We start from the raw sequence: 9610 nt of genomic DNA, 5'->3' as shown, positions 1-9610 counted from the left end.
TAGCTGGTCATGGTGGCGCTCGCGCGCCTGCAGTCCCAGCTACTCGGGAGGCTGAGGCAGGAGAATTGCTTGATCCCGGGAGGCAGAGGTTGCAGTGAGCCGAGGTCACGCCACTGCACTTGAGCCTGGCGCTTGGTGATGGAGTGAGACTCTGTCTCAAAAGAAAAAAAAAGGCTTTTTTTTGGTGAAGTTAAGAAATTACTGCCTTTGTTTTGTCTTTTAGAGGGAAAATAGAGAAATTTTTAGATTAAAAAAGGCTACAGAATTCTTTGCCGGAACATATGCAGGATGAGAAACACTACAGTCTTTATATGGAAGGGAAATGATTCCACATAGAAGCAGAGAACTGTAGAAAAGAATGAAGAGTGCCAAAAAGGGTAAATATAAGCAGATTTAAACAAATGTTGGTTCTTTCAAATGCCAGTAATAATAATAGTACCCCATTATATGGGGTGTATAAGATATGCAGAAAGAAAATATGTAAACAAGAATTATACAAAAGATCAACTGAAGAGTAAGCACATGGAGTTGAATTTCTTAAGGTCCTTAAATGTGCAAGAAGTGGTAAAAATACTAGTTTAAGGTTGAATGCAGTAAGTAACAATTGTACATTATAATACCTATGGTGATCACTAAATAAATAATACAATGTATATTATATATTGTACAAAAATCTAATAGAAGCAATAAAAATAAATCATTAAAAGATTAATAAAACCAATAACTTGATTAATAAAAAGGATCCAAGCAAGGATAAATGAAAGGAGAAGGAATGTATGAAGTTATTAGAAAGCAAATAGCATAGTGGTTTATTTAAACTCAACTGTATCAGTAAATAATATTACATAGAAATTGATTAAATAATACAGTCAAGGGGATGAAAGTTATTAGACTGGGTTGAAGACAAAGCAGAACAAAATCTTATTGTATTTTATTTACAAAAGACAAATAATATAAGAACAGAGAGTTGAAAATAAACGATGAAAAAATATATCATATATAGATACTAACTTAAAAAATAAATTGTGGCTTTATAAATACTAGAATGATTTAAAGGCAAGAGCTCTTATGAAAGAGAACCAGGAACTTTAAAAATCATTACATACATGCACAAAAGAAGTTGCATTAAACAATGTAAAGCAAAAAATAAATAAATTTTACATAGAAATACATAAATCAGCAATTATAGTTGAAAACTATTACTCAGCAATTTAATATGCAGACAAAAGGAATGAATTCATTTGACCCAACTGTCGTGTATCAGCACTACATAAACAACTACAGATTGCAAGATCCATCCCACAGCACATAAAACAATCTTAAATATATTGTGGCAGCCATACACCACTCAGATCTCTTTTCAAGCAAGAATTTGCCGTTTTGTTGCAACAAGGGCAGTTAACTGATAGTTTCCAGCCATCAGCTCCTTCTGGATCAGTCTCAGCTTTCTAGCTAAAGCCAGGCTATTCCCAGGCAGCCCCCAGTCAATGACTGATCATAGCTGGCCATAGGACCTAGCTGTGTTTGGCCATGGAACTTCTCTAACGGCTAATCTTTATTCTGAAACTCTGCTTGGGTGTGTTGGAGATTTGTCAGATCTGCACTGTAATTTGAAGTTCTTTCTCCACAACCCTGCTTTCTTCCTCCTTTCCTATTACAGAGGTTAGATCAGACCTGTGTCTTAAATGAAGACATCCACCCAATTCTACTTTTTCTTCCTTTTGTTATTCATGGGCATTATCAGCCTGTGGTCACAATTACTTGGGAGGTTGAGGTGTGAGGATCACCTGAGCCTAGCAGGTTGAGGCTGCAGTGAGCAGTGATTTCGCCACTATACTACAGCCTGGGTGACAGAGTGAGACCCTGTCTCAAAAAAAAAAAAAATCAGTAATAATATAAAATAAAATAAATGTAAGGGTATGGGGGGCAATGCATATAAAATAATAGAATCATCTATTAAATCACATTGATGTCCTACATAGGGATAATGAAAAGCAGAGTGAAGCTAATAAAAAAATTAAAAGTGAAGTTTGATGAACAGAGGCCCTTTTTGGTACCATAAAAGAGGCTTTGTCTCCTATAGTCAGAGAAATAAAAATGTGAACACCAAACCTAGTATTTTTTTTTTTTTTTTTGAAACCTGAGTCTCACTGTTGCCTAGGCTGGACTGCAGTGGTGACACTGTAACCTCCCCCTCCCAAATTCAAGCAATTCTCTGCCTCAGCCTCCCAAGTAGCTGAGATTACAGGTAACTGCCACCATGCCAGGCTAATTTTTGTATTTTTAGTAGAGACAGGGTTTCACCACCTTGGCCACACTGGTCTTGAACTCCTGACCTCCTGATCCCCTGCCTTGGCCTCCCAAAATGCTGGGATTACAGGTGTGAGTTACCGTGCCTGGCCCAAATTTAATATTTAATAGAATTTTCAAGTTACAAAAAGGCAAATCAGGGCTCTCACTGGGAAAACGGGAACTCTGTAACATCTGATGGGTATATCTGAACATGTGATGCCCATTCAGTAGTGGCCTACTCCCCTCTCTATTAAATTTAGCACTTAACATACACAAACCAAGTAGCTATGCATTCTGAATCGCTTACCTTGAGTTGGTTTCTGTTGAGCTCATCAAATCAGAAAGTTGTGCAGGTCAAGAAGTGATCCATAGAAGATGCAAATGGTACATATGAGGTGAAGCCTAAGCAGAAAAGCTGTATAAATTGGTAGCCCAAACCTCAATGTTACCCACTACATTTCACTACTGCCCTCTCTCACATTAAACCTATGGTCATATGGAGGAGTCCTAAATGACCAACTGAAGGAGAAGCAAAAAAACTTCAAGCATGGTTTATTATGGGCCTGCTCTGTGTTTAGGAGCCAGCCAAAAACAGGCAGCAGCTACCTTCCAGCCACACTCCCGGGTGAACGTGTAAGAATTTAACAAATGGTACATCTGGTCAGGAAAAATGATCTGAGGTGAGCTGAAATTACTTTGATTCTTATCTGATAGAGAACAGGAGCCACATTTTAATCATTTTCAAATCCCTATCACCAAAGAAGGGCTCCACAAATGTTTATATTTGAATGGATAGAGTGCCCATTTATGATCACTCATTGAATAGAAGTGTTTGCCATTTTAACAGAGAGTGATGTAATGATGCCTTACTTCCTACCTCCACGTTTTTATAATTTTAGTAATAAAGGCAAATACGTAAGATGACTTGCCTTAAGAGAAGTGTAGTTGTAACAGCATTTCACTTAGGTTTGAGTATGTCTGTCCTAAGAACTTTTGTGAACTATAAGCTTCTTTAGAAGAAGAGACTTTCAAAATGGAATTTTTTTCTTACAGAAAAAAAAAGCAGAAAACAAAACATAAATAAAATGTTCTATGCGGGAGGGGCTGAAATTAGAATGTAGATGCCCTGATTCAATGTTGGAGGTTGAACTACCACCACTGGGCTTGGCAGAAATCCAGATGCAACATTGACAGAAAATAGCTCTTGCCAACTTCTCAGTACCTCTGACTGCTGGTTCAAAGAACCCAGCTCATCATTATGCTTTCCAGAGAAGGAGCTGGAGTTGGAGGGCACAGTCTCCACTTTTCCATTGGTAATTTCTATTCCTATGGTGCAAAGGAATGACAGTGACCTATAAGGTCCTTGGTGGTGTGAGGCTAGGGCCAGTGAGAAAAAGAACACGACTAGTTTGTATCTATATGGAAGGGAAGAAAAATGGAAGAAAGCCAAACACTCTGAGTCTTACACTAGCAGCATGCATTTAAAATAAAATAGTAATGAAGATGTATTGTTTGAAAGTTTATAATAGTTTTTAAACATATCAATTTATTTGACATAATTGTCAAGACATTTCTATGTTGTGGCAAGTATTGCCATTTCTAATTCTATAAATCAACAAATGGACTCAGAAGCTAACAACTTGCTCCACATCATCCAGCAATTGAGTAGTGAGGAAAGCAAGAAAAGTAGTTTCCATCAACATTTTAAATTTACATCTTTTCTTTCATTTTCTTTTGGCAATAGGTAAATGGAAACAGGGGACTACTGGCAGTAATTGTGGTTTTAGAACAATGTGGGTAACGTCATGCACAAGACAAGATGGATGTGACCATTAAAAACAAATATAGTAGAAAATATAATTATTCCTTTGGGATATTTATACTTAATGAAAGAGTATAGAAAATTTAGAGTGATGCATGTGAGCCCAGACACTAGATCATTTCAGTATGTACATATTTGGAAACATCTACATTACTAATTGCTCTACTGGCTTCCAAGTGGAGAAATTTTATCCAAAAGTTGCTTAGTAATTACTTCATCTTTTGAGAATTGGCATTCCTTGATTGTCTGATGTGCTTTGTTAATGATGAAAATATTTCAAACTTCAAAGAAGAGAAAAACTGTGAAAGAATGTGAAAACAAAGATTTGCAGATGTATCAAAACCAGCGATTCCTACACAGGCACTGAAAAGTATGCCACAAGGCAGGAGATGATCCAAGCTGCCAGCAAGGCAACCAAAATAATGCATACAGGTTGATCTTTAACAAACACTTCCTTATGGAATGAATGAACATTTCCTGCAAAATCTTTGTTGCACATTTATTTTTCTAGTAGATAGCTTTTTTTTCTCTAAATAATGATAATAATAGATACTGTTTTCCAAGCACTGAGAATTATGCTGAATAATTTTAGACAATTTCTTATTTAATTATCCTACTAATCCAGCAAGTTATTATTGTCATTTTTTAAACATGGACATTGAATCTTAAAGCAGGTTAAGTAACTTGCTCCATGAAATGGAGTAGTAAGCAACAGACCTAGCATTTCAATCTAGAATTAAAGTTTTGAGGGTGAGACAGTAGGTTTTGTATATCTTCCATATCAGTGTGTGCATTTGAATCACCTGAAAAATTTAACAAACTTTCCCACTTCATACCCTCTGCAGATTCTGATTCAGTTGGTCAAGGAAGGAGCATAAAAATCTGCACTTCTAACAATAACCTTGGCATGATTCTTTTGCAACCAGATAAAAGTAGTGCTATATAGGGTCATTGTATCAATGCCTTCCAAATAGTAAGATATATTCACATATATGAATGAATTTCAGATATCAAGCTGGTGTCTTTGTGTTTTTTGGGATTTAAAAATATTTTTTATGGTGGAACACAACACAGTGACACTCAAATAGATGAAAGGCAGAACACTTTGCTATGTAAAGCTCCTAAGTAGGGATGGCTACCAGATAGGACCACACAGGAGGCTGCACTGGAAAATAGGGTAACAGCGAATTGCAGCTGTACAGAGCGGCTAATGTATGGCAAGTGGGTTGGGGTTAAGTCAGGTTCCCAAGACTTCCTGTGGATTGGTTAGTTAGAATATATTTTGTGGACTCTTGGGCAGAGGATTTGTCCCCAGTTACGTGATACTTGGTCCTAGAGTGATTAGGGCAAGTGTATATCTGCCCTGGAGTGTGAAAGCTCAATAGGGAAGTCTTCAAGGGTGTAAAATTGATCAGCTGTTCAAGAAGAGAAACTGACCAACCTCTAGACAGAGCCTCAAAACTGGGTCAAGACAGCACAATGGTGATAATAATAATAATATATTACACTTTTGTCCTTAAGATCTTAATTAAGAATGATTTAAACTTCCAATGCACAATTTCTAGCCAATTATGTCCTCACCAATATGCCTTTTGGCTTCTCTGTCAAGTTTTTGCTTTTGTCCCCTGTGTGTCTCAGGTCTTCTCCATAAAATCTCTGCCCAGACCAATGGCTCAAAGTATTTCCCTTATTTTTTTCTAGTAGTTTAATAGCTTTGGGGCTTACACTTAAGTCTTTAATCCATTTTGAGCTGATTTTTGTGTATGGTGAGAGATAGGGGTCTGGATTTATTTTTCTACACATATATACACAGTTTTCCTGGCACCATTTATTAAAGAGACTATCCCTTCCCCAATGAATGCTTTTGGTGCCTTTGTCAAAAATCAGTTAGCTATAAATGTATGGATTTATTTCGGGGTTCTCTATTCCATTTCATCTTTCTATATGTCTATTTTCATGCCAGTTCCATGCTGTTCTGGTTACTATGGCTTTTAGAATATTATGAAATCAAGTAATGTGATGCCTCTAGCTTCCTTCTTTTTGCTCAGAACTGCTTTGTCTATTTGGGGTCTTTGTTTCCATATAAATTTTAGTATTTTTTTCCTATTTCTATGAAGAATTTAATTGTTGTTTTAATAGAGATTATATTAAATCTATAGATTGCTGTTAGTATGGTAATTTTCACAGTATTAATTATTTCAGTCCATAAATATGAGATACCTTTTCATTTTTTGCATTCTCTTCAATTTCTTTGACCAGTATCTTATAGTTTTCCTCATAGAGATCTTTCATTTCCTTGGTTAAATTTATCCCAGCATGTTTTACTTATTAGTAACTATCATAAACTGAATTGCTGTCTTGATATCTGTTTCTACTAATTTACTGTTGGTGTATAGAAACACTACTGATTTTTGTATGTTGATTTTGTATTCCACAATTTTACTGAACTTGTTTATAGGTTCAGAAAGGTTTTTCTGGTGGAGCTATTAGGGTTCTTCATATATAAGATAGTGTCTACATGGGGATAATTTGACTTCCTCTTTTTCAATTTGGATGTCCTTTCTTTATTATTTTCTAAATTGCTCTGGCTGGATCTTCCAGAACTATGTGAATAACAGTAAGAGAATTTGGCATCCTTGTCTTGTTCTGGATTTTAGAGACAAAGCATCAGATCTTCCCCATTCAGAATGTTAGCTGTGGGCTAAAGCCTTTATTATGTTCAGATATGTTTATTATTATACCTAATTTATTGTGAGTTTTTATTAGGAAACGATGTCTTCATTCTCCATGCTATGTTTTGAATTTACTATTGTCTATCCTGGCATTAACATCGGCACTTTACCTTGTTCTGCACATTAAAAAAAAAAAAAAATCCTGAACACACTCAGACACACAGATGTAAACATACAATAGCACTTATAGGACACACTGTATGTGGAGCATACTTTGATAAAAGTTTGGAGTTTAAATTTAAAAGTTTAAATTGCTGCAGTAATAACAACAATAATCATTAGACTTAGCTGTTTCTAAACTTCTTGGGCAATTTCACAATGTTGCCCAGTAACTCACTTTTTCTTTTAACTTTCTGCTCTACGTGTCTGTGAATTTCTGATATGAAAGAGCTTTGGTATTTCTTCTGTTTCCTGGACTTCCTTTAACCCTCTTCTCATGGACTCATATTCTCCTCCATGTAACTTATCTGGGTATTTTCCCAAAGAGAGAATGTTTCCACTGGAGCCAGCTATTAATATTAGTATTTATTTTCACTCTGTTACTGAATACATTTGCCTTCTCATGGGAAATCTTAATTTCACTAAAAGATGTCATATAAGGTCTACGATTCAAATTATCCTCCTAAGTAGATTTCATTTTATATCGTTTTCATAATAATTATAAAGTAACTACCTTGATTTCTACTCAATAGCTTCTAGGAATAAAACAGGGTGGCCAGAGGATGTTGACTGCTCTTTCTGCTTTCACCTCTAAATTCCATGTACATTGGAGAAGATTTGGCTCAAAACAGATTTCACTGAATTCCTGTTTCACAATGTACAGGGCTAGAGGTAAAGAGTGACCAAAAAATCAAACTACACAATTAAAAAATTAGCATGAAATAATTGCTAAAGTAAGGAGAGGCAAAAAATTAAGCAACATACAACGTTTCATTTTGCTCAAGTGAAAAACAAATGGAATCTTTCTTAACCTTCTGTTCTGAACTTCACTATTTTGACTGTGCCAGGGCTCAGCACATTTAGTTTACTCTCTCTGTCTTCACTCCCCAGGTGATTTCATCCAGTCCTATATGCTGTCCAGCCTCATTCCTCCAGTGAAGTATGCCCACTCAATTTCCCTCGCGTTTCCCTTAGATGCCAAAAAAAAAAAAAAAGCACTTCAAATTACTATGGTCAAGGCAGGATTCTTGATTTTCCCTTCTAGCTCCCCAATTTTTTTCAAATGAATCGGTGTCCTTACCATTTGCCAGATAACTCTTTGATTTATTGCTTTCACTTGCATTCTTCCAATCCATTAGCAAGTCCTAATGGCTCTGCCTTCAAAATGCACACTGAATTATACCATGTCTCATTGTTTCTGCCAATATTACAGGCTTCCATCATCTCTTGTATCAACTACTGCTAAAAGTACCTAATTGTTCTGCTTGCTTTTTTCATCATGCCCTCAACATTCTATCTCTCAGCTGTCAGAGAGAAGATCTTTTAAAGTATAACTCAGATCAAGGCATTTTTCTAGTCAAAATCCTCTAATATCTCCTTATCACATTTTGAAAAATGTAGTGAGAACTAAGCTCTGATTTTTTATCTTGCCCAAATTCCTACCTATGGGATCTAGCGGAGTCATGCCCTAGAAACCACAAATTCTCATCAGATGGGTTTGATTTGACCCTATATATCATGACTTATTTTTCAGTCTGACTCCGTTATAACGTTATGAGGCAAGGAAAAAAATATTTAACTCCAAAATATAGTTTTTTGCCATACCTTGAAATTGTCCTGCAAAGTCTCTTGTGGGAAAAATCCACATCCTATAGTGAATCCCCTTTGCCCTTTGTTTTCCTTCCTTTCTTTTTCCAGATCCAGGAGATAATCAACTAAGAGCCAGGTGCCCTTTTAGTTCTGATAAGAAACATTTTACAACCTGTTCTCTCTCTGATGTCTGCTATCTGAGAGCTTCCTCTGCACAATAAAACTTGGTCTCCACAATCCTATATCTTAACCTGAACATTCCTTTCCATTGATCACAGGTCTTCAGATAACCAATTGTCAACCTGGTTATAAATTTAGCCTGGATTACTCCCCCAACCCCACTTGGAGTTGTCCCTCATTTCTGAACCAAACCAATGTATTTCTTAAATGTATTTGATTGATGACTTACGCCTCCCTAAAAATATATAAAACCAAGCTATACCCAACCACCTTGAGCACATGTTTTCGGGACCTCCTGAGGCCTGTGTCATGGGCCATGGTCACTCATATTTGGCTCAGAATAAATATCTCTAAACATATTACACAGAGTTTGACTCTTTGTTGACTGTAGAAACATGTTGTTTTGTCTCCCACCTCTACATAATCTAGCCTCTGATTCCCTCTTTGACTACATCTTTGATGGTTTCATCCCTCTCATCCTCAGCTACAAAATCCCTGGGATTCTTTTAAATCCTTGAATATTCCAAGTTGTTCCTCCCTACGAGGCTATATAATTCTTACACCCTTGACATGTAATGAACTTCCCAAATCATTTCTATTTTTTCCACTAAATTGCATATGCCTCATGATGGCATGGAATTTGTATATCTTGTTACATGATAAGCCCAGTGCCTGAAAAAATGCCTGGACACATGAGATGCTCAATAAACATTTGTAAAATGATTGCATGGGTGAATGAATCTATCTCTGAAATTTGAAGCAAGTGGAGATTATATACATTAAGCAATTAATGTACAGGTAACTAATTCTTAAAACAATTCTATGTTGACAGTTT

Source organism: Sapajus apella, unplaced genomic scaffold (assembly GCF_009761245.1).
Source record: "Sapajus apella isolate SASKATOON/1434 unplaced genomic scaffold, GSC_monkey_1.0 scaffold19, whole genome shotgun sequence".
Classification (NCBI taxonomy): domain Eukaryota; kingdom Metazoa; phylum Chordata; class Mammalia; order Primates; family Cebidae; genus Sapajus; species Sapajus apella.
This window is presented reverse-complemented; position numbering follows the sequence as displayed.